General features: G+C 27.6%; 2 protein-coding genes across 2 annotated transcripts in view; one reads left to right on the top strand and one right to left on the bottom strand.

Moving 5' to 3' along the window:
- The window catches only part of mei-218 (meiotic 218), a 129,964-nt gene that overhangs the window by 62,049 nt on the left and 43,629 nt on the right, over nucleotides 1-24,286 (top strand). The window lies entirely within an intron of this gene.
- The window catches only part of Septin4 (septin 4), an 84,923-nt gene that overhangs the window by 39,700 nt on the left and 20,937 nt on the right, over nucleotides 1-24,286 (bottom strand). The window lies entirely within an intron of this gene.

Raw genomic sequence — 24,286 nt, 5'->3', positions numbered from 1 at the left:
ATCCAAATTTTATTTCTATAGAAAATTTTGTCTACATTTTTTTCTATAGAAATTTTGTAAAAATTTTATTTCTATAGAAAATTTGTCAAAATTTTATTTCTATAGCAAGTGTTATCAAAATTTTATTTCTATAGAAAATTTTGCCAAAATTTTATTTCTGTAGAAAATTTTGTCAAAATTTTATTTCTATAGCAAATTTTGTCAAAATGTTATTTCTGTAGAAAATTTTGTAAAAATTTTATTTCTATAGAAAATTTTGTCAACATTTTATTTCTGTAGAAAATTTTATGAACATTTTATTTATATAGCAAATTTTCTCAAAATTCTATTTCTATAGGACATTTAGTCTAACTTTTATTTCTATAAAAAAAATTTGTCAAAATTTTATTTCTATAGCAAGTGTTATCAAAATTTTATTTTTATAGAAAATTTTGCCAAAGTTTTATTTCTGTAGAAAATTTTGTCAAAATTTTATTTCTATAGACAATTTTGTCAAAATTTTATTTCTGTAGAAAATTTTGTAAAAATTTTATTTACATAGAAAATTTTCTCAAAATTCTATTTCTATAGCAAATTTGTCAAAATTTTATTTCTATAGCAAGTGTTATCAACATTTTATCCTATAGAAAATTTTGTCAAAATTGTACTTCTATAGAAAATTTTGTCAAAATTTTATTTCTATAGAAAATTTTGTTAAAATTTTATTTCTATAGAAAATTTTGTTCAAATTTTATTTCTATAAAAAATTTTATCCAAATTTTATTTCTATAGAAAATTTTGTCAACATTTTTTTCTATAGAAATTTTGTCAAAATTTTATTTCTATAGCAAATTTTCTCAAAATTTTATTTCTATAGAAAATGTTGTTAAAATGGTATTTCTATAGAAAATTTTGCAAAATTTTATTTCTATAGAGAATTTTGTTAAAATTTTATTTCTATAGAAAATTTTGTCAAAATTTTATTTCTATAGCAAATGTTGTCAAAATTTTACTTCTATAGAAAATTTTGTCAAAATTTTACTTCTATAGAAAATTTTGTCAAAATTTTATTTCTATAGAAAATTTTGTCAAAATTTTACTTCTATAGAAAAGTTTGTCAAAATTGTATTTATGTAGAAAATTTTGTAAAAATTTTATTTCTATAGAAAATTTTGTAAAAATTTTATTTCTATAGAAAATTTTGTAAAAATTTTATTTCTATGGCAAATTTGTCAAAATTTTATTTCTATAGCAAGTGTTATCAAAATTTTATTTCTATAGAAAATTTTGCCAAAATTTTATTTCTGTAGAAAATTTTGTCAAAATTTTATTTCTATAGAAAATTTTGTCAAAATGTTATTTCTGTAGAAAATTTTGTCAAAATTTTATTTCTATAGAGAATTTTGTTAAAATTTTATTTCTATAGCAAGTGTTATCAAAATTTTATTTCTATAGCAAATTTTGTAAAAATTTTATTTCTATAGCAAATTTGTCAAAATTTTATTTCTATAGCAAGTGTTATCAAAATTTTATTTCTATAGAAAATTTTGCCAAAATTTTATTTCTGTAGAAAATTTTGTCAAAATTTTATTTCTATAGAAAATTTTGTCAAAATTTTAATTCTATAGAAAATTTTGTCAAAATTTTAATTCTATAGAAAATTTTGTCAAAATTTTACTTCTATAGAAAATGTTGTCAAAATTTTATGTTTATAGAAAATTTTGTCAACATTTTATTTCTATAGAAAATGTTGTCAAAATTTTATTTCTACAGAAAATTTTGTCAAAATTTTATTTCTATAGAAAATTTTGTCAACATTTTATTTCTGTAGAAAATGTTACCAAAATTTTATTTCTATAGAAAATTTTGTCAAAATTTTATTTCTATAGAAAATTTTGTCAAAATTTTATTTCTATAGAAAATTTTGTCAAAATTTTATTTCTATAGAAAATTTTGTCAAAATTTTATTTCTATAGTAAATTTGTCAAAATTTTATTTCTATAGCAAATATATTTCTATAGCAAGTGTTATCAAAATTTTATTTCTATAGAAAAATTTGCCAAAATTTTATTTCTGTAGAAAATTTTGTCAACATTTTATTTCTATAGAAAATTTTGTCAAAATTTTATTTCTGTAGAAAATTTTGTCAAAATTTTATTTCTGTAGAAAATTTTGTCAAAATTTATTTCTATAGAAAATTTTGTAAAAATTTTATTTCTATAGAAAATTTTGTCAAAATTTTATTTCTATAGAAAATTTTGTTCAAATTTTATCCAAATTTTATTTCTATAGAAAATTTTGTCTACATTTTTTTCTATAGAAATTTTGTCAAAATTTTGTTTCTATAGCAAATTTTCTCAAAATTTTATTTCTATAGAAAATGTTGTTAAAATGGTATTTCTATAGAAAATTTTGCAAAATTTTATTTCTATAGAGAATTTTGTTAAAATTTTATTTCTATAGAAAATTTTGTCAAAATTTTATTTTTATAGCAAATTTTGTCAAAATTTTACTTCTATAGAAAATTTTGTCAAAATTTTACTTCTATAGAAAATTTTGTCAAAATTTTATTTCTGTAGAAAATTTTTTCAAAATTTTATTTCTGTGGAAAATTTTGTCAAAATTTTATTTCTATAGAAAATTTTATCAAAATTTTATTTCTATAAAAAATTTTGTCAACATTTTTTTTTGTATAGAAAAGTTTGTCAACATTTTTTTTCTATAGAAATACAATTTTAGTGCTATAGAACATTTTGTCAAAATTTTATTTCTATAGAAAATTTTGTAAACATTTTAGTGCTATAGAACATTTTGCCAACATTTTATTTCTATAGAAAATTTTCTCCAAATTTTATTTCTATAGGAAATTTTCTCAAAATTTTATTTCTATAGAAAATTTGTCAAAATTTTATTTCTATAGACAATTTTGTCAAAATTGTATTTCTATTGAAAAGTTTGTCAACATTTTATTTCTATAGAAAATTTTGTCAACATTTTTGTTCTATAGAAAAGTTTGTCAACATTTTATTTCTATAGAAAATTTTCCCAAAAATTTATTTCTATAGAACATTTTGTCAATATTTTATTTCTGTAGAAAAATCATGGATCAGTTCATACTTGCGGATTTGGCAGCTAAAACAATTGCATACACCTGAAGTGAGCAACTTTCAACACCTATAAGCCAGGCGATGAACGCACTAGGGACCCACAAACTTGCAAACTTAGTGGAAACACCTCAGTATTTACACAAAGAAAAAAATATGTTGATATTTTATATATTCGATAGTTGCAGAATTATTAAAAAAAGAAGCTTTGGAAGCAATAGACCGAAATACCGTAGAGCGACTTTCATACAGCTTGTGATAACTTTGTCGGCCGTTTAATGGTCATAATTCGGGCAAAAAGCACTCAATACTAAGAAATTTAAACTGTTTCTAATATTCGATGTTATTTGCAATATTTTTGTTTTCTTTTATATTATCAAAAATTAGTAGAAAAAAGCAAATGAATTATTTTCTTTCACTTTGTCTTTCTCAAAACGTTAGCATTTCCATCCCTTTTGCAAACTCGATACATTATCCATTATATTGTCCAGTCGACTCCATTCATATATAAAACTAAAAAAAAACTAAAACTAAACTAAACTAAATTCCTTGTATTACTTTGCTTTTAGCTCCTATTGAGTAGCTTTCGAATCTATTTTTCATTTTACCAGTCTTCTAATTGTCATGACCATCAGACCATTGTTTTCTCATAATTGTTTGTAGGAATTTGTAGAAACTTTAAGTGGTCTAATGCAAGAAGAAATTTTACCATTGATTAAATTACTACAAAAAGTTGTTATAAAAATTTAAAAAGTCTATATATAAAAATTTCTTCTTATACTCATATATGGCGATTTAAAACAAAAGAAAAATATTTTTCTATAGTCTCCTTGTATCTAACGTTTATTGATCTGTGTCGATCTATTGAGCCATTCACATTCATTATTCCAAAATCAAAAACCAGTGGTCAAACTATAGTTTGTGGAGCAACTATGTGTTTTCCATCATCATCATCATCAGTTACTGCTGATTTTGGTGTAATCCATTGTGGAAAATCTCTCACAAAAAAATACAGTAGACGTTTTATAACCTTCCTCCTTTTTCTGCTCCAATATCCATTTATGGGCGTATACCTAACGACATAAATGTTCATTAAATGTCAATCATATGTCAAACGATGGTAATGGTTATTATGGGACCGCTCGGATGGTGATCATAATGGAGCCCCTAGTGGATAAAATTAGTGTTGTTGATCTTGTTGCATTAACCCATTGTAAAACAAAAAAATAAAATATTTATTTTTATACCCTCCATCATAGGATGGGGGTATATTAACTTTGTCATTCCGTTTGTAACACATCGAAATATTGCTCTAAGACCCCATAAAGTATATATATTCTGGGTCGTGGTGAAATTCTGAGTCGATCTAAGCATGTCCGTCCGTCCGTCCGTCCGTCCGTCCGTCCGTCCGTCCGTCCGTCTGTTGAAATCACGCTAACTTCCGAACAAAACAAGCTATCGACTTGAAACTTGGCACAAGTAGTTGTTATCGATGTAGGTCGGATGGTATTGAAAATGGACCATATCGGTCCACTTTTACGTATAGCCCCCATATAAAGGGACCCTCAGATTTGGCTTGTGGAGCCTCTAACAGAAGCATATTTCATCCGATCCGGCTGAAATTTGGTATATGGTGTTGGTATATGATCTCTAACAACCATGCAAAAATTGGTCCACATCGGTCCATAATTATATATAGCCCCCATATAAACCGATCCCCAGATTTGGCTTGCGGAGCCTAAAAGAGAAGCAAATTTCATCCGATCCGGCTGAAATTTGGTACATGGTATTGGTATATGGTCTCTAACAACCGTGCAAAAATTGGTCCACATCGGTCCATAATTATATATAGCGCCCATATAAACCGATCCCCAGATTTGGGTTCCGAAGCCTCTAAGAGAAGCATATTTCATCCGATCCGGCTGAAATTTGGTACATGGTGTTGGTATATGGTCTCTAACAATCATGCAAAAATTGGTCCACATCGGTCCATAATTATATATAGCCCCCATATAAACCGATCTCCAGATTTGGCTTGCGAAGCCTCAAAGAGAAGCAAATTTCATCCGATCCGCCTGAAATTTGGTACATGATATTGGTATATGGTCTCTAACAACCATGCAAAAATTGGTCCACATCGGTTCATAATTATATATAGCCCCCATATAAACCGATCCCCAGATTTGGCTTGCCGAGCCTCAAAGAGAAGAAAATTTCATCCGATCCGGCTGAAATTTGGTACATGATGTTGGTATAGGGTCTCTAACAACCATGCAAAAATTGGTCCATATCGGTCCTTAATTATATATAGCCCCCATATAAACCGATCCCCAGATTTGGCTTGTGGAGCCTCTAAGAGAAGCATATTTCATCCGATCCGGCTGAAATTTGGTACATGGTGTTGGTATATGGTCTCTAACAATCATGCAAAAATTGGTCCACATCGGTCCATAATTATATATAGCCCCCATATAAACCGATCTCCAGATTTGGCTTGCGAAGCCTCAAAGAGCAGCAAATTGCATCGGATCCGGCTGAAATTTGGTACATGGTTTTGGTATACGGTCTCTAACAACCGTGCAAAAATTGGTCCACATCGGTCCATAATTATATATAGCGCCCATATAAACCGATCCCCAGATTTGGGTTGCGGAGCCTCAAAGAGAAGCAAATTTCATCCGATCCGCCTGAAATTTGGTACATGATATTGGTATATGGTCTCTAACAACTATGCAAAAATTGGTCCACATCGGTTCATAATTATATATAGCCCCCATATAAACCGATCCCCAGATTTGGCTTGCGAAGTCTCCAAGAGAAGCAAATTTCATCCAATCCGGTTGTAATTTGGAACATGGTGTTAGTATATAATCTTTAACAACCGTGGCAGAATTGGTCCATAGCGGTCCATAATTATATATAGCCCCCATATAAAACGTTCTCCAGATTTGACCTCCGGAGCCTCTTGGAGGAGCAAAATTCATCCGATCCGGTTCAAATTAGGAACGTGGTGTTAGTATATGGTCGCTAACAACCATACCAAAATTGGTCCAATCACACAAAAATTGGTCCATATCGGTTCATAATCATGGTTGCCACTAGAGCCAAAAATAATCTACCAAAATTTTATTTCTAGAGAAAATTTTGTTAAAATTTTATTCGGTTCATAATAAAATTTTCATCATTGTCAAAATTTCATTTCTATAGAAAATTTTGTCAAAATTTTATTTCAATAGAAAATTTTGTTCAAGTTTTATTCGGTTCATAATCATGATTGCCACTCGAGCCAAAAATAATCTACCAAGATTTTATTTCCATAGAAAATTTTGTCAAAAGTTTATTTCTATAGAAAATTTTGTTAAAATTTTATTTCTGTAGAAATTTTTGTCAAAATTTTCTTTCTATAGAAAATTTTGTCAAAATTTTTATTTCTATAGAAAATTTTGTGAAAATTATATTTCTATAGAAATTTTTTTTTTAAATTTTATTTCTGTAGAAAATGTTGTCAAAATTTTATGTCTACTTTGTCAAACTGAATTATATACGTATTGGATCGATCTTTTTTGATTTAATATATACCACGTATGGACTTACATACAATTTAGAAGATGGTGTTAGGAGGTTTTAAGATACCTTGCCATCGGCAAGCGTTAGCGCAACTTAAGTAATTCGATTCTGGATGGCAGTGTTTAGAAGAAGTTTCTACGCAATCCATGATGGAGGGTACATAAGCTTCGGCCTGGCCGAACTTACGGCCGTATATACTTGTTGTTTTTATTTTTTAATGTTTTTAAAAAGTAAAAAAATATCGGTTTCAGAAATATCCCTTAAGGGGAGAAGTAGTTTTTAAGAGAGGACATATTATTTGATGAAAGATGAGACTTAATACCTGCACACAAATTTGTTTAAAATTTTGCAATCTTCACACATAAATATTGTTTTGAAAAAGGCGTACTTAATTCTTCCGAAAATCGACCAGCGGAGCGAAATGGGTTAAGGCGATCGAAAGCTTTAATGAATTTGGTGAAAGCATATATAATTAAAATATCAAATCAACATACACCAAGATCACAAAATTTAAATTTAATAAAATTGTTGCAAATCTACCAGCACGGTAAAACACCTGCTTTCCTAAATAATCATTTAGGTTTAGAAAAATTGTTGACGATATGAGTCAGTGTTTCAAAGAAATGTGATTATTCATGCTAACACAAATATATTTGATAGCAAAATATTACCACAGATAAACGTTAATATTCCCCTTCACCATACACAGAAAAGAAAATATCGGTATTTTTTTTAAATCATAAAACAAACAAATAATAAAACCAATTATTTTAATTAAAATTTAAAATTAATATCAATCACATAACGATAAAGATAACACTAATGTTTCTTATACCTTACCAATTATAATCAAGTTCAATCTTTAAAAAAATAAATTATCTCGATTTCAATCTTGAAATTATGTTTAAGCGTCGGGAAGTCGCATTTCTTTATTTTCTCGAAATTTGGCAAATGAAACATATTTGAAGAGATATTCCGTGAACGGCGTTCACGTTTGAACTAATTGAGTTCATTGAAGTAAATCGATATAATTATGGAAAACAGAGGACAAAATGACACAGCACGTTATCAAGAAACGTAATGGATTCAAGCAAAAATTCTAACCTTTGAGTTTTCCCCTCCATGCAACGAGCTAACATCTCTATATGGAAACACGACCGTTCATAAATTTGTGAGCATTCGTTCACGGTTTGGCAATGACTTTTTCGTTTAGAGTTTACCAACAAGATGTCTTATTTTGAATCACCCGGTATTTCGGTAGCATGGTCGTTGTCATTGACCATGTCATTACTACATGTGGAATGATAAAAGCTTCAACAATATTATTAAAAACCCAAGAGTTATTGTTCACAGAAAAAAATTTCACAAAAATTTTTCCAATTAAAATTTTAATTGAGTCTTAAAAAATATTCAATTAAAAATTTAATTGATTCAAAAAAATTTTTAATGGAAACAAAAATCAATCAAAAAAATTAATAGTATCAATTAATTGTTTAATTGACCTTCAATTAAATGTTTAATTGATAGTATAATTTCTGTGACTGAAGACATTTCAATTAAAAAATTAATTGGAGCAAATTTTTGTGTGTTGGAATGCTCATATATACTCAACGCGTGGCTGTTTGATATGGTTGAGAGGTAAAAAAATCATGCACCTGCAAACATATAATGCTTTCCTCCCAAAGTAACTTACACACAGTATTGGGGATTTTTCCCTAAATTGGGGATATTGTTTCGTGAATGGGGACGAAATTTCTGAGTTGGGGTCTTGGGGATTTGTTGGGGAATTTCCATAAATTTGGGGATTTTTGTGGCGATTTTTTCGAGAAATCGATTTAATCTTTTTTAACAAAATTTTATTTCTATAGAAAATTTTCTCTATATTTTACTACAGAAAATTTTATTCCTATCTAGAAAATTTTGTCAAAATTTTATTCCTATCTAATAAATTTTGTCAAAATTTTATTCCCATGTGGAAAGTTTTGTCAAAATTTTATTTCTATAGAAAATTTTTTCAAAATTTTATTTCTATAGAAAATTTTCTAAAAAAAATATTTCTATAGAAAATTTTGCCAAAAATTTATTTTTATAGAACATTTTGTCAAAATTTTATTTCTATAGAAAATTTTATCAAAATTTTATTTCCATAGAAAATTTGGTCAAAATTTTATTTCTATAGGAAATTTTGTCAAAATTTTATTTCTATGTAGAAAATTTTGTCAAAATTTTATTTCTATATAGAAAATTTTGTCATAATTTTATTTCTATATAGAAAATTTTCTCAAAATGTTATTTCTATAGAAAATCTGCACGTAACTGGTCTGGGAGTAAACTACGATTTCGGTTAAATTCACCATACCATCATTAAACACTTGTCCTTTACGTCGTTTTATCGCCGAAAAGTGTATTAAATTCATCGATGCACTGTTGTTTAGTTAATTCACGACGAAAAATGTAAAATATAATCGCACGAAAATGTTCACGACTTCACGACTTAATTCAATTTTTTGGGCCAGATGAATCTTTTAAATTGCTGAAAACAACACAAATAGCGCTCGTATGCCAAAACGTTCTGACAAAAATGTGAAGCTAGGGTTGCCAAATTAATTATACTAATTGAAATTAATTTTTTAATTGAAATGTCTTCAATCAATGAAAGTATCAATCACAGTTTTAATTGGGCATAACAAAATATTTGATTAAAAATTAATTGATTTAATTTGAAATTGTCAACAACTTTTTTAATTGATTCAATTAAATATTTAATTGATGTTGATTGCAAAAATCAATTAATTTTTTAATTGATTCAAACAAATATTTAACTGATGTCGGTTGGAAGACTCAATCAGCTTTATAAAAAGATTCAATTTATTATTAAGTGAAACAGTTAAAAATTTTGCAATCGATATGTATTAATTTTATTTAAATTAAATTGTTAATTGGAACAATTAATTTTTTAATAAAAAACCCCTCATAACTCATTTTCTTAACTAAATGAGTGTTCCTAGTTTGCTTCAAAAATGATTGTATCAATTAGTTTTTTAATTAAAAAAATAAAAAAATAAATAATTTTTTCCGAGTTTGATTAAAAAGTTAATTGCATCCTTTCTTTTTTTAATTAAAAATTCAAAATTTTTCAATCATTGACCTAATTGACTTAATATTTCTAGTTTGATTAAAAAGTTAATTGTATCAATTAATTTTTTAATTTAAAAAGTTTTCAGCTTCAAATAACTTTTTAATTAGAAATATTTTGGTGATATTTTTTTGTGTGTGAGTTAAGAAGACAATGATGATAAGCCTAATAGTAATATTTCTTCTTCGAATGTCAGCACAAACATATTTTCACTTGCATTTCCACTTCACTCACAATTCGAGTAGGCCACTTGCCTTAATGGGAGTTAACATTTGACCCACGCTCATACAAAATTTGCATTTACAACATTTCGCATTGAAAAAGTGTTACAGAAACGCTTAATAAAAATAAATTCCCATATTCATTCATTTAGAAATCTATCAAATTAAAAAAAATAATGCAGAATGGAGAAAACAAAACAATAGCCGCGGAAGAAAACAAAAAACGCTACAAGTTAAAGAGGGCACTACACAAGCCATCATTAAAACAAACAAAAAAAGACCTCATACAGACAACAAAATAGCCATAATTGTTGGCTAATTTATGAATGAATGAATGGACGAATAACTGCTGGAATGAATGAAGAACGAATGGTGGAAGACCAACCACAAGTTCGAAGCAGTTAAAAAAGTTCATTCAAAGTTTTAGGAAATCAAAAAAAAAAAAAAAAATAAAAAAAATATGTGTGTCATCAGCATGTTAACATGTTTCTTTCGCTTTTTGTGATGACGCTAATAGCATTTATAGTAAATGCATTCTCTGTTTTGTTTTATTTTGCATAAAGCCCCACCTTACCCCCTGCATGTAGGAGAGAGATCTATTCATGCATTTATTCAAATAAAGTCAAGTTACTTTATTGTTTTAGTCTTTCCCTTCCCTTTTCCACTTGAAATATGGAAAAACATGATGGTGGGGCTTGGATCTATTAACAAAAATGCAATTTTAAGACCATTTCCGTTTTTGGTTAAACAAGTCAAATATAAAAATACAACGATGATGGAAGTACGGTATGCGATGATAGCCTTATTGAGTTTGTAAATATTTCAAGTATAGGAGTATAGGAGTGGGTATAATGCGTTTGCCATTCTGTTTGTAGAACATATATATTTTTTGCAAAATTTTATTTCCATAGAAAATTTTATAAAAATATATATACAGAACATTTTATTTCTATAGAAAATTTTGCAAAATTTTATTTCTATCGAAAATTTTGTCAAAATTTTATTTCTATAGAAAATTTTGTCAAAATTTTATTTCTATAGAAAATTTAATCAAAATTTTATTTCTACAGAAATGTTGTCAAAATTTTATTTCTATAGAAAATTTTGTCAAAATTTTATTTCTATAGAACATTTTGTCAAAATTTAATTTCTATAATAAATTTTGTCAAAATTTTATTTCTATAGAAAATTTTGTCAAAATTTTATTTCAACATTTTCTTTCTATGGAAAATGTTGTGAAAATTTTATTTCTTTACAAATTTTGTCAAAATTTTATTTTTATAGATAATTTTTTCAAAATTTTATTTCTAAAGACCATTTTGTCAACATTTTATTTCTATAGAAAACTTTGTCAAAATTTTATTTCTATAGAAATTTTTACCAAAATTTTATTTCTATATAATATTTTGTCAAAATTTTATTTCTATAAAAATGTTGTCAAAATTTTATTTCAACATTTTCTTTCTATGGAAAATGTTGTGAAAATTTTATTTCTATAGAAAATTTTGTGAAAATTTTATTTCTATAGAAAATTTTGTCAAAATTTTATTTCAACATTTTCTTTCTATGGAAAATTTTGTCGAAATTTTATTTCTATTGAAAATTTTGTCAAAATTTTATTATTTTATTTTGTTAAAATTTTATTTCAACATTTTCTTTCTACACACAAAAATTTTTTTTCTGATTCAATCACGAAATTAATTGATCCAATTAATTTTTTAATTAAAATGTCTTCAATCACAGAAATGATAGTATCAATTCAAAAATTAATTGAAGGTCAATTAAAAAATTAATTCATCCAATTAAAAAATTAATTGATACTATTAGTTTTTGTGATTGATTTTTGTTTCAATTAGAAAATTTGTTGATTCAATTAAATTTTTTATTGAATATTTTTTAAAACTCAATTAAAATTTTAATTGGAAAATTTTTCGTGAATTTTTTTTCTGTGTATGGAAAATTTTGTCAAAATTATATTTCTATACAAATTTTGTCAAAATTTTATTTCTATAGAAAATTTGATAAACATTTTATTTCTAAAGAAAATTTTGTCAACATTTTATTTCTATAGAAATTTTTATCAAAATTTTATTTCTATATAATATTTTGTCAAAATTTTATTTCTATAAAAATGTTGTCAAAATTTTGTTTCAACATTTTCTTTCTACACGCAAAAAAATAATTCTTTCCTCCCAAACGAAATTTTAGACAAACAAAGTTCGTTTCTCATTTGCTTTTCGTTGAAAGGAAGTGTATTTGGAAGAAAAGTATATACTTTTTGTGATAAACGTTTATTATTTTCCAGGATGTAAAAACAATTTCATAAAGACTAATTCAAAAAATTTTTTCTGGCTAATTGCATTTTCCCTCACATCTTTCTCACTTCCACGAAGTTTTTTAGTTCTTAGCCCCTTTTTCCGTAATACAAACAATGTAGAAGAAATTATACGATTTTATAAATTTTTAAAATTTTTTTTACCTTTCGCCTGGACGGAGAATCGAACCGCGGACCATGCACTTTGTAAGCCAACACACTAAACTCTGAGCTATGTACCTGTTATAGTCATCAATAGATAAATATCCATATAAGTTATATTTATATAGCATAGCTTGCGGCGCCCACGAACCGAATAAACAAAGTTTATTTAACAGAAACAAACATTTAGTTTGGCACCGTGGAGCAGTGGTTGCTACGTCCGACTTGCATGCCAAGGGTCGTGGGTTCGATCCCTGCTTCGACCAAAGTTTTTTTTTTACATATATTCCAGATATGGTCGGAAGATTCCGAAAAAATGTTCAACATTACATTCTACTATATTAAATTTTTACTATGAACTGTAAAATGTGTCTTATTAAAGACCTAAAGTCAGAAAAGAACAGTGTTTGATATAAACGAAATGGACTGTGTTGGTTCAAAAATAACCTTTTTTATTGAAAAACTAAAAATTTTGTAACAAACGATTTTTTTGGTGATAAAAGTGTATACTTTTCGAAGCAATTCAAAAAACTCTAACAAAAGAAAAACGTTTTCGGTACACGTTTTCCAAACGTTTTTTTTTTCTTTGCGTGTATGGAAAATTTTATTTCTATAGAAAATTTTGTGAAAATTTTATTTCTATTGAAAATTTTGTCAAAATTTTATATCTGTAGATATTTTTGTCAAAATTTTATATCTGTACAAATTTTTGTCAAAATTTTATTTCTATAGAAAATTTTGTCAAAATTTTATTGCTATATTTTGTACAAATTTTTATCGAAATTTTATTTCTATAAAAAATTTTGTCAAAATTTTATTTCTATAGAAAATTTTGTCAAAATTTTATTTCTATAGAAAGTTTTGTCAAAATTTTATTTCTATAGAAAATTTTGTTAAAATTTTATTTCTATAGAAAATTTTGTCAAAATTTTATTTATATAGAAAATTGTGTCAAAATTGTATTTATATAGAAAATTTTGTCAAAATGTTATTTCTATAGAAAATAACCTTTTGGATTTTAACAAAACAGTAACGTTCTAAAATAAGTTCTGAGTTCTATCTTCCAATTAGTTAAAATTTTCTAGGCCAGAATAAATAGGTTTAAATCCATGTTGGATGTCAGTTTGGCAGAACGTAGTGCTGTATTTTCATTAAGAAATAAATTGTAGGAGTTTCGTCTTTGAAAACATATTAACAAAAATGCTGATTTCAACATTAAGCATAAATTTTTCATATATCTAAAATTTATAGCTTGGTGTTAATTTTTACATCGAAATAAAACGTGTCATGTCGCTGGCGGACATAAATGTCTACATTGTATCAAAGGGTTATAGAAAAATACAACAAATCCCATGAAAATTATTTTAAAACACTGACGATTGTTTTACAATTTTTTGTGTTCGAATTAAATGGCCTTTTTCTGAGATGCCATTCCAAAATAAGCTATTGTAAAAATATAAAGAAAGACATGGCACAGTAGGCCTTCCAATTTTATTACTTGAGTTGCAATATTTTTATTAAATTTGGGACATTGTGTTCTTTAGATTTCATAAATAGATGATTTGATATGGTTGATAAAGGTCCAGTTTTTGTTTGGGGCATAACATAAAATGTGGTGGCCAAGATATCACCAAAATATTTACAATGAAATAACACAATCAATTAAAAAAATGAACTGATACAATTAACTTTTTAATCAATTTAACAAATAGTCAATTAATAAAAAATATTTAAAAGGTTTTTATAAAAATATTAATTGTTCCAATTTATATTTTAATAAATTAAAGAATATTTCCAATTAAATATATAATTGAAAATTTCGCTTGTGACTAATTAATTTGGATCATTAATCATCGTTCAATCATTTTAACTCAAATCCAAAGAAAAATTCAACTAGAAAAAATATAAGAAAGTGCTATATCATATACGCTCTTAGAAAATTAAAAGAAATTTCATCCAAATAATAAGTAATTATAAATAAATAATTAATCTAATTATTTGAAAGTGCCAAAGAAATCAATAACTTTTTTATCAAGTATACTTTTATTTCTAATTAATTCTGTGATTGATGCTATCATTTTCATTATTTAAGCAATTTCAATTTAAAAATAATTGAATCGTTTCCCAGCAAAAAATGGAATTTGTTCCAATTTTCAGTGTATGGGCACATCTTTGGTCTCTATGTAAAGAATCCGAAATTTTTTGATTTGCCTAAAATTACGAAATTAGTTTTTTAGATATTTAATGTAAACCCAGCAAAAAAGCGTAGCCAAAAAAGCAATGAAGATGTTCTTTTTGGATCCGGAAGTGATGCGAAATTGGAGAAGCAATGAATTTTAAGCATTCTCCGCACAGAAAAAAGTATCACCAAAATATTTCCAATTAAAAAGTTAATTGAAGTTGAAATTTTTTCAATTAATAAATTAATTGATACAATTAACTTTTTAATCATGATAGAAACATTAAGTTAATTAAGTAATTAATTGAAATTTTTAAAATGTTTAATTAAAAAATTAATTGATACAATTAACTTTTTAATCAAATTTGGAAGACTAATTCAGTTAAAAAAGTGCTGTTTTTTTTTACTTTTTTAATTAAAAATGTATTTCAAACAATCATTTGTTAATCCAAATAAAAACTCTAAGCCAATCTAACTAAGTAATTAAAAATAGTTACCTTTTTTAATTAATAAATTAATTGCGTTTTGCAATCAACATCAATTAAATTTTTAATTGAATCAATTAAAAAATTAATTGAATTTTGCTGAAAAAATCAATTAATTTTTTAATCAAGAATTTTTTCTATGCCCAATTAAAACTGTGATTGATGCTATCATTTTCGTGATTGAAGACATTTCAATTAAAAAATTAATTGGATCAATTGATTTGGTGATTGAATCAGAGAAACATTTTTTTGTGTGCGCATTAATTTTTCATTATTTCTTCAGATATACATTCTACTTATGAAATTTCACCCAGTGCTCTAAATTCTTTTATTAAGCTCAGAAGCGAGTACGAACCACGGTTGCCACTCAATCTAGAAATAGTACAAAATACCAAATAAAAATTCAAATTTTGCAGTTTTTGATATCTATAGAAAATTTTGTCAAAATTTTATTTCTATGGAAAATTTTGTCAAAATTTATTTTGTTTTGGTAAAAATTTTTTTCTATAGAAAATTTAATCATTTTTTTCTGTAGACAGTTTTGCGATTTTTTTATAGACAATTTTTGTCAAAATTTTTTTCTATAGAAATTTTAGAAAATTTTATTCCAATACAAAATGTTGTCTATTTCTACAGAAAATATTTTAAAAATTTTATTTCTACAGAAATTTTTGTCAAAGTTTTATTTCTATAGCAAATGTTGTCAAAATTTTATTTCTATAGAAAATTTTGTCAAAATTTTATCCTATAGAAAATGTTGTCAAAATTTTATTTCTATAGAAAATGTTGTCAAAATTTTATTTCTATAGAAAATTTTGTCAAAATTTTATTTCTATAGAAAATTTTGTCAAAATTTTATTTCTATAGAAAATTTTGACAAAATTTTATTTCTACGGAAAATTTTGTCAAAATTTTATTTCTATAGAAAATTTTGTCAAAATTTTATTTCTATAGAAAAATTTGTCAAAATTTTATTTCTATAGGAAATTTTGTCAAAATTTTATTTTTATAGAACATTTTGTAAAAATTTTATTTCTATTTTATGTTTTTGTTGTTTTTCGATCTTTACTTTCAAATGAAAGTCTTCTTCTGTTTTTTCGAGCTTGAGATCGGTAATACCGATCTCAAGCTCGAAAAAACAGAAGAAGACTTTAATTTTATTTCTATTGAACATTTTTTCAAAATTTTATTTCTACGAAAACTTTGTCAAAATTTTATTTCTATAGAACGTTTTGTAACAAATTTATTTCTATTGAAAATTTTGTCACATATTTATTTCAATAGAAAATTTTGTCAAAATTTTATTTCTATTGAAAGTTTTGTCAAAATTTTATTTCTATTGAAAATTATGTCAAAATTTTATTTCTATGGAACATTTTGTCAAAATTTTATTTCAAAATTTTATTTATAGAAAATTTTGTCTAAATTTTATTTCTATATAAAATTTTGTCAAAATTTTATTTCTATGGAACTTTTTGTCAAAATTTTATTTCTATAGAACATTTTGTCAACATTTTATTTCTATAGAAAATTTTGGCAAAATTTTATTTCTATAGAAATTTTTTTTCTGACAATATTGCATTTCTATAGAAAATTTTCTCAAAATTTTACTTCTATAGAAAATTTTCTCAAAATTTTATTTCTATAGAAAATTTTCTCAAAATTTTATTTCTATAGAAAATTTTCTCAAAATTTTATTTCGATAGAATTTGTTTTTTTTTCGAAATTTTATTTCTCTAGAAAATTTGTGTAACACCCCTTATTGGGATATTTTGCAAAATCCACCCAAACATCAAGAATTCTACCAAACAGTAAAAAATCTACCATTTTTTGTAGAATTGTACCAACTTTGACAACCGTGGTGCGAACCGCATTCACATTTCGATGAAACTTTTATACACTCTGAAATGTCACCAGCATTATTGAAGGGGGTAAACCACCTCTGAAATACTGTTAGGCGTTCATTTAAATGTGGAATTGAACCTACAATCCTTTGTTTGCAAGACAGGTATGCTATCTATTGCACCATGGTAGCTCTAAAAGTTGAATTTTCCAGAAATTATAATAAGAATCAAAAAGTGGACTTTTAGACCTTTTCAACATTTGATAAAGTCGAAATTTTTCAAAATTAAGAAAAGTCGCCCTTCCGACCTTGTCTAAATTTGGAAAAGTCAACATTCAACTTTGGAAAGTCAAAAATGTCAACTTTTCGTCGATCTTTTTTAACCCTAGACAGTCATCCTTCGTCAAAATGACGACGCTTCATTTTATTTTTGATCTAAACTGTATTTTGGTCGATTGGGAAATGACAAATTTATGTTATTCGAATTGAAAGATTTTATGGATTTTTGTGTATTAACCCTTTCACTACCGATGTCCACTTAGAAGGACATTCGAAAAAGACACAAAATTCTATTTTCCCACTTAATTTTCGACTTATTTCTCGATGTTATTTTAAAGTAGATGCTTTAATCTAAATAAGCTATAAATATTGTCCATATTGGTGAGGTCTAAAATACATTTTTTATAATCTTCTTTAACAATAAATAAAAAATACGAAAATTTGAGAGAAATTTTTATATTGTATGTTTCTAGTAAATGGACATTTATTTATACAAAAACTATAGCTGATACTTTTTCGGGTTCTTTTTTGTATTTTTTCTCACACTTAGAAAAATATTATAGGCTAAATAGCGCTTATTTTCCTAGGGCCATTTGGTCACAATTCAAGAATCAAGTTTTTAGAACAAGCTCCTCATATAGCTCTTTAAGTAATTGAGGTTGGTTTTCAAAATGACAATTTTTGTTCTACATGCTGTTAGTACAAGTAAGAAAAGAAGAAAAATAAAAGTTTTTAACATTAGGTTTATTTCGGTAGTGAAAGAGTTAGTAATTAAAAATGAACTCAATAAAAAATTAAACTAAATTTTGGTTACCATTTTTGCTCATGATGCAATTTAAAGCGCCTTGAAATAGGCTGTAGTCAAAACGACGAAGGATGACGTCAGTTTACAAAAAATAAAGATGACTTTCCAGGGTTAAAAATTGTAAAAATTTAAAAGTCGATTTTTCCAAATTCTGACAATAGTTAAAAAGTCTTCGCTCCACGATTTTAAGTTCTAATTTATCAATTAATTTAAAAAAAAAGATCAGCTTTTTGAATACACGAAGAGAAGGAATATGATCACCTTCTAGAGCAATATTTATTTTTGAAGGGACAACAAGGAATATTTTTGCCGCAAAAGTATTGTTTTCTCGCAAACATAAAATGGTTGTCAAAATCAGATACATAATGGTTGCTACAAACATGTTATGTGTTCACCGTCCAAAACAAACATTTTCCGCTTTGAGGTGATCATATTCCTTCTCTGGGTGTATAAGCAAAACATGTCCCACTGTCATCAATATACATATATGTTTTTGCAGCATCGAATTAAAACTATTTATGGTCTTGTAGTAACAGCAGCAAATTCCAATACGAAAAATGCTAAAAAACATTTGTGGTATTGCCACCACATCTTTGGGGCTATTAACAGCAACATCGCAGCATAGTTGGAATATTCAGTCTTGGTTATTCAATTTAATGCAATGCTTTTTTCAGTATTCAATTTTTTTCTCCAATCTATGGCTAATTTAAGATGGTTCGATGATGATCATACAAAAATAAACATCCATATGCCTAGATCCAATAGAGCTATTGCAAGTCAATCGTTAGGCAGCCGATTGTTGCTGTTCAATCAATGTTGCAATAGAGCATCACAGCTGCTTTGGCAATGTTTGTGTCATACCGACCGATTTCGATCCGATACCCCACTCGATGTAGTTTTAAATTTTCTTAAGTTTCTCAAACAATTTCAACACCAACTCATTTCAGAAAATGAAACTGAAAAATTGAAAAATATTATAGGAAAATCACAACAACTCACTAATTTTTCATAATTTACAACACAAGAAGACTTATTCATGTATGCGAGTGTGTGTGTGTGTGTTTATGGGTCTATCATCTGGAAATCTCTGAAGACTTGAAGTCTCCTCATTGTTTCGCCACCATAACTTGTTCATTTAGGGGATTTTTTTCTTGTCAAGATGTTCGTCTCATAGCTACATATGTGAATGAAGAAAAAAAGAATATTGCCGACACAATAGCTCGCTCGTATGTCTAAATTGATCTTAATTGGAATCATTGTAATTGATTCATTTAACAACCATAGCTGTGGTAGCAGTAACAACTCTTTTTTGTTTTTGTGGTATATTCCATAGCACTGCGACATTTTTTCATATTATCACAGCATCCAACAATTCTCAGTTGGGATTTATGCCAGAACATGCTACAGATATCATCTTTATTATTTTGGGTTTAATGCCATTGGAATTCATGCAAGACTAGCAGGAGAGGATGGATGATGATGGCGATGATTATATGTTGAGTGGTATTCCATTACATATCGATTATCGATTGCTTTTTCACATTCATTTCAGCACTTTCATTAACATTGAAATTGACTCTGTGGTCAATTGACAGATCGTAATGGTAATTGTAGGCCGAGGAAAATGTTCTCTTGCAGACCCCCCAATGAACATGGCAGAAATGTTAGGTTATCTGTTAATACATTCTAACTTACTCTCAAAAAAAACTTTTGACCTTGCCTTAAGAATTTTTGATTGGGAGCAAAGATGCCGCTTCTTTAAAATAAGAACATTTTTTAGGGATATATTTAGCTTTTAATCTAGGATCAATAACATTAAAATTAGCATAACTACACGCAGAGAAGGAATATGATCACCTCAAACATGTTTCAAGAGCAAAATGTTATTTTTGTATGCTGACCATGTAACATGTTTGTCACTAAAATGTTATTTTCTCGTCAAATATAACCTGCTGGCCGAAATCAGTTACATGATTTCCGAGGAAATAACATGGTTGCGAAAACCATGTTACATGGTCACCACCCAAAAATAACATTTTGCTCTTAAAACATGTTTGAGGTGATCATATTCCTTCTCTCATAGAAAAAATCATGCACGAAGTGCTAATTTCAAATCGATTCGTTCATGACAACAATAAAACCATGCGTTGTCGAAATAAGAACCAGCGATCACGATCTGAAAACGTTATGGTTACGAATTTATAAACAGAATTAAAAAAAGATTTCCGCTACCGCACTTAAAAAAATATTTACGTGATATTAAAGATTACGCGACCTCAATTTTAGGATGCGCAATTTACACTACACTATTAAGGACAAATTTCTTTAAAATAATAACATTTTAATTAAAATAAAGTTTTTAATCTTTGCTTCAAAAATTTTTTTCATTAAATTTAGGACACACATTTTGGAAATTTGCGTCCCTTCGTTAAAGTTGCATGTCCTTAAACTAAGGCAACATTTTCCTTAGAGTAAAGAAACACATTTATGATTTAAAGAAATCGTACTTAAATTAACTGAAATATTGAATCTTTAGATTCAAGATAAAAACGCTTCAAATATAGGCTAAGACTTATTTTGAGGATTTAGCATGTTTGGTTTAAAGTTTTTTTGGAATTAAGAAAATATTTTTACTTCGAAGTATCCATCATAATTTGGATTTTTAAACTGGCAATTGTTTGTACGTGAATAGCTTTATTAATATACCGGAAAAAATATAATGTAAATGAGAGCTGTATCCTAATTTTAATTTTACAGATCCTAAATTTAAAGCTAGATAGGTCCCAAAAAATTTCTTTATTTTAAAGAAGCCACATTTTTGACTCGGAATCAATACCAAAATCCTTAAAGGAAGGTCAAAATCTTTGGATCCAAGTAAACTTTTTTTTGAGTGTGTTTTTTCTGCACCATACGCGTTAAAAGTCGCCTTAGCGCATTGCACCACCGAGGGAGTTCCCATAATAAAGTCTAACGATTATTTTAAGACTTTTCATGGCCAAAGAAAAACGAATGCCGTTCATGAAATCGTGAACGCCCGTGGACGAAATTGTGAACATTCCGTTTTGATTTTTTTGTGAACGTTTCCGTTTCATTTTGTCACCGGCTTTTCACGACTATGGAACGTAATTTTTTCTATTAGTGTACAGGTGGAAACGGGACTGTCTGCTGATTCTGGGAAAATCATGCATAGGAAGATAAATCGCGTAGCGAAATCAAAGCGGCTTCCCCTTTGATTTAATGGCGGAGGATAAAATTAAAAAAATCCCTGATCTCAAATTGGTGCTTGAAGGAGAAGGCGTGAAATTGTTAAAATTTTGATCATATTATTCGCGAAATTTTGGGTATGACGAAGTTTTCGACGTAATGAATGAATTTCTGCATCTTGTGAAACACACAGATCCAACGTTGTTGCACACCGAAAACAACCCAATCAGTGGTTTCGAGGAAGCTTGTTTCCTTATAAGTTTCTGGGAAATTTTTCGATTTAGAATGCCCGCATGGCATATAGTTTCGACCGGATGCCAAACAACCTTTCATCGATCAATTATCTCATTTCAGTAATACTGGTTTTTTTAAAGATTCTTTAATAGCCCAACTCTGAATAACAACTCCCTGGGAAATTTTTTCCCTGTTACGTCGTACTCTAAACAAAATCTTCCCGTGGAATTTTTCCCTTTTCCCTTATTCTAAGCCAACTACGAAAATGGAAAACTCTTCCCCGGGGAAAATTGGTATTACGAATGCCAGCTGACTTCGAATACTCTAGATTATTTCTCCCTTGTTATTCTTTTCCCCTACTGTTTAGAATAGGATGATTTTATTCCCGGGAATATTTATAATTTCCAGGGAATATTTAGAATTGGACTATAATTGATTTCTTCGTCTTTTTGCATTCAGCCTAACTGAAAATCGGGCTAAATATAAAATTGTGGTTCCACAACAAAAGCCTGAATAGTCAAAATGAGCCTACAAATAGTCGGGCTGCCACTATGCCTTATCAAAATTTTTTCGGTTATGTGAAAATCAACTTATCGTCATCTTATCATCCATAAAGTCCAACATGTTGATGCGTACACAGAAAAAAATATCACCAAAATATTTCCAATTAAAAAGTTTAATTTTTCAATTAATAAATTAATTGATACAATCAACGTTGTAATAAGATTTTTAATTAAAAAATTAAGTAATACAATTAACTTTTTCATCAAACTCGGAAGACTAACGTTAGACTTTAACTCCAAGTTAACAGAAAGTAAAATCGAAATATCTTCTCTCCGGTTAACTTTAACTGAACAATTTTTAGCAGTTAAGTTCCTAACTGGCATATGGAATATATAGACAAGATGACAGACATGTCCATAGTACGGTTTAAAAGTTCGTTAGCTAACGTAGCACTAACGGGGATTCCTGAAAATGGGGGTAAGTCAGTTAAAAAAATTGATTTTTTTTTTAATGTTTAATTAAAAATTAATTTCAAATAATCAAACTAAAAACACAAAGTCAATTAAGAAAGTAATTAACAATAGTTACGTTTTTAATTAAAAAAATCATTGAGTTTTACAATCAACATCAATTAAATTTTTAATTGAACCAATTAAAAAACTAATTGCAATTTGCTCATGAAATCAATTAACCCTTTGACTACTGATGTCCACTTAGGAGGAAATTCGAAAACAACACCAAACTCAGTTTCTCCAATTAGTTTCGATTTATTTATCGATGCTATTTTAATGTAGAGGTTTTAATCTAAACAAACTAATAAATATTTTCCATATTGGTGAGCAGTAAAATGCATTTTTATGAACTTCTTTAACAATAAACAAAAAACACGAAATTTTGGACCATTTTTCTACTGTATGTCTCTAGTAAATGGACATTCATACAAAAAACTATAGCCGATATTTTTTCGGGTTCTTTTTTGTATTTTTTCCCACACTTCGAAATATATATTATAGGTCAAATAATGCTTATTTTCGTAAGGTAATTTGGTCGCATGTCAACAATCATGTTTTGAGAACAAACTCATATAGCTCTTGTAGTAACTAATGTAGGTTCTCAAAATTAAAATTGTTGTTCTATATTCTGGTAGTACAAGTAAAAACAGAAGAAGAATTAAAGTTTTTAACATTACACACAACAAAAAATTGATACTATAATTTTTGTGATTGAAGACATTTCAATTAAAATATTAATTGGATCAATTAATTTCTTGATTGAATCAGATTTTTTTTTTTGTGTAACATATAAGAGCTACATGGCCCAAGGGTTTGCAGTCAACCTGCAAATCCTTTGACACTGTTATACCAACTCAAAAACATAATCCATAGAAGCGGAGGATGGCACTAAGAATGCAATTTGCAAAAATGTGACACTTTTTGTGCCACTCTTTAGAAACTATCAGCGGTAACGCTACAAGGAGTACACGCAGACTTGTAGCTTTTGCCAGCTACTGAGGTTTTTTGGAAAGATGAGGGAGCCACCGTGGTGCAATGGTTAGCATGCCCGTGGGTTCGATTCCTGATACGACCGAACACCAGAAAGTTTTTACAGCGGTGGATTATCCCACCTCAGTAATGCTGGTGACATTTCTGAGGGTTTCAAAGCTTCTCTAAGTGGTTTCACTGGAATGAGGAACGCCGTTCAGACTCGGCTATAAAAAGGAGGTCCCTTGTCAGTGAACTTAACATGGAATCGGGCAGCACTCAGTGATAAGAGAGAATTTCACCACTGTGGTATCACAATGAACTGAATAGTCTAAGTGAGCCTGATACATCGGGCTGCCACATAACCTAACCTTGGAAAGATGAGCTTTCAATAGGCGAGTATGTATAATTGGGTTGCTTCAACTTAAAAAAAACAGTAGTTGCCAATATGGTATCACATTGGGCTGAAGGCCCTCTTCCTTATGTCACACATTTTATTTTACTCTAGATTTCCTACAATACTTCTGAGAACATGGTTTTACGAGCAAAACTCTAAATATTCTGATCAAGTTATGGCCCCCACCAAAACATTATGAAAAATCCAATGTAGATATGGTATGTTTCACAAAAAATTTTACAAATGACCACAAATTCATTTTGCTTTAGTGTTCCTAGAATACTTCTGAGAGCCTTTAAATATTCTGATGATGTTATGGCCCCCACCAAAACATTTATGAAAAATCCAAATTAGTTATGTTTCACAATTTTACCAATGACCAAAGAGAAGAG

This window comes from Haematobia irritans, chromosome 3 (assembly GCF_050003625.1).
Source record: "Haematobia irritans isolate KBUSLIRL chromosome 3, ASM5000362v1, whole genome shotgun sequence".
NCBI lineage: Eukaryota > Metazoa > Arthropoda > Insecta > Diptera > Muscidae > Haematobia > Haematobia irritans.
This window is presented reverse-complemented; position numbering and strand designations above follow the sequence as displayed.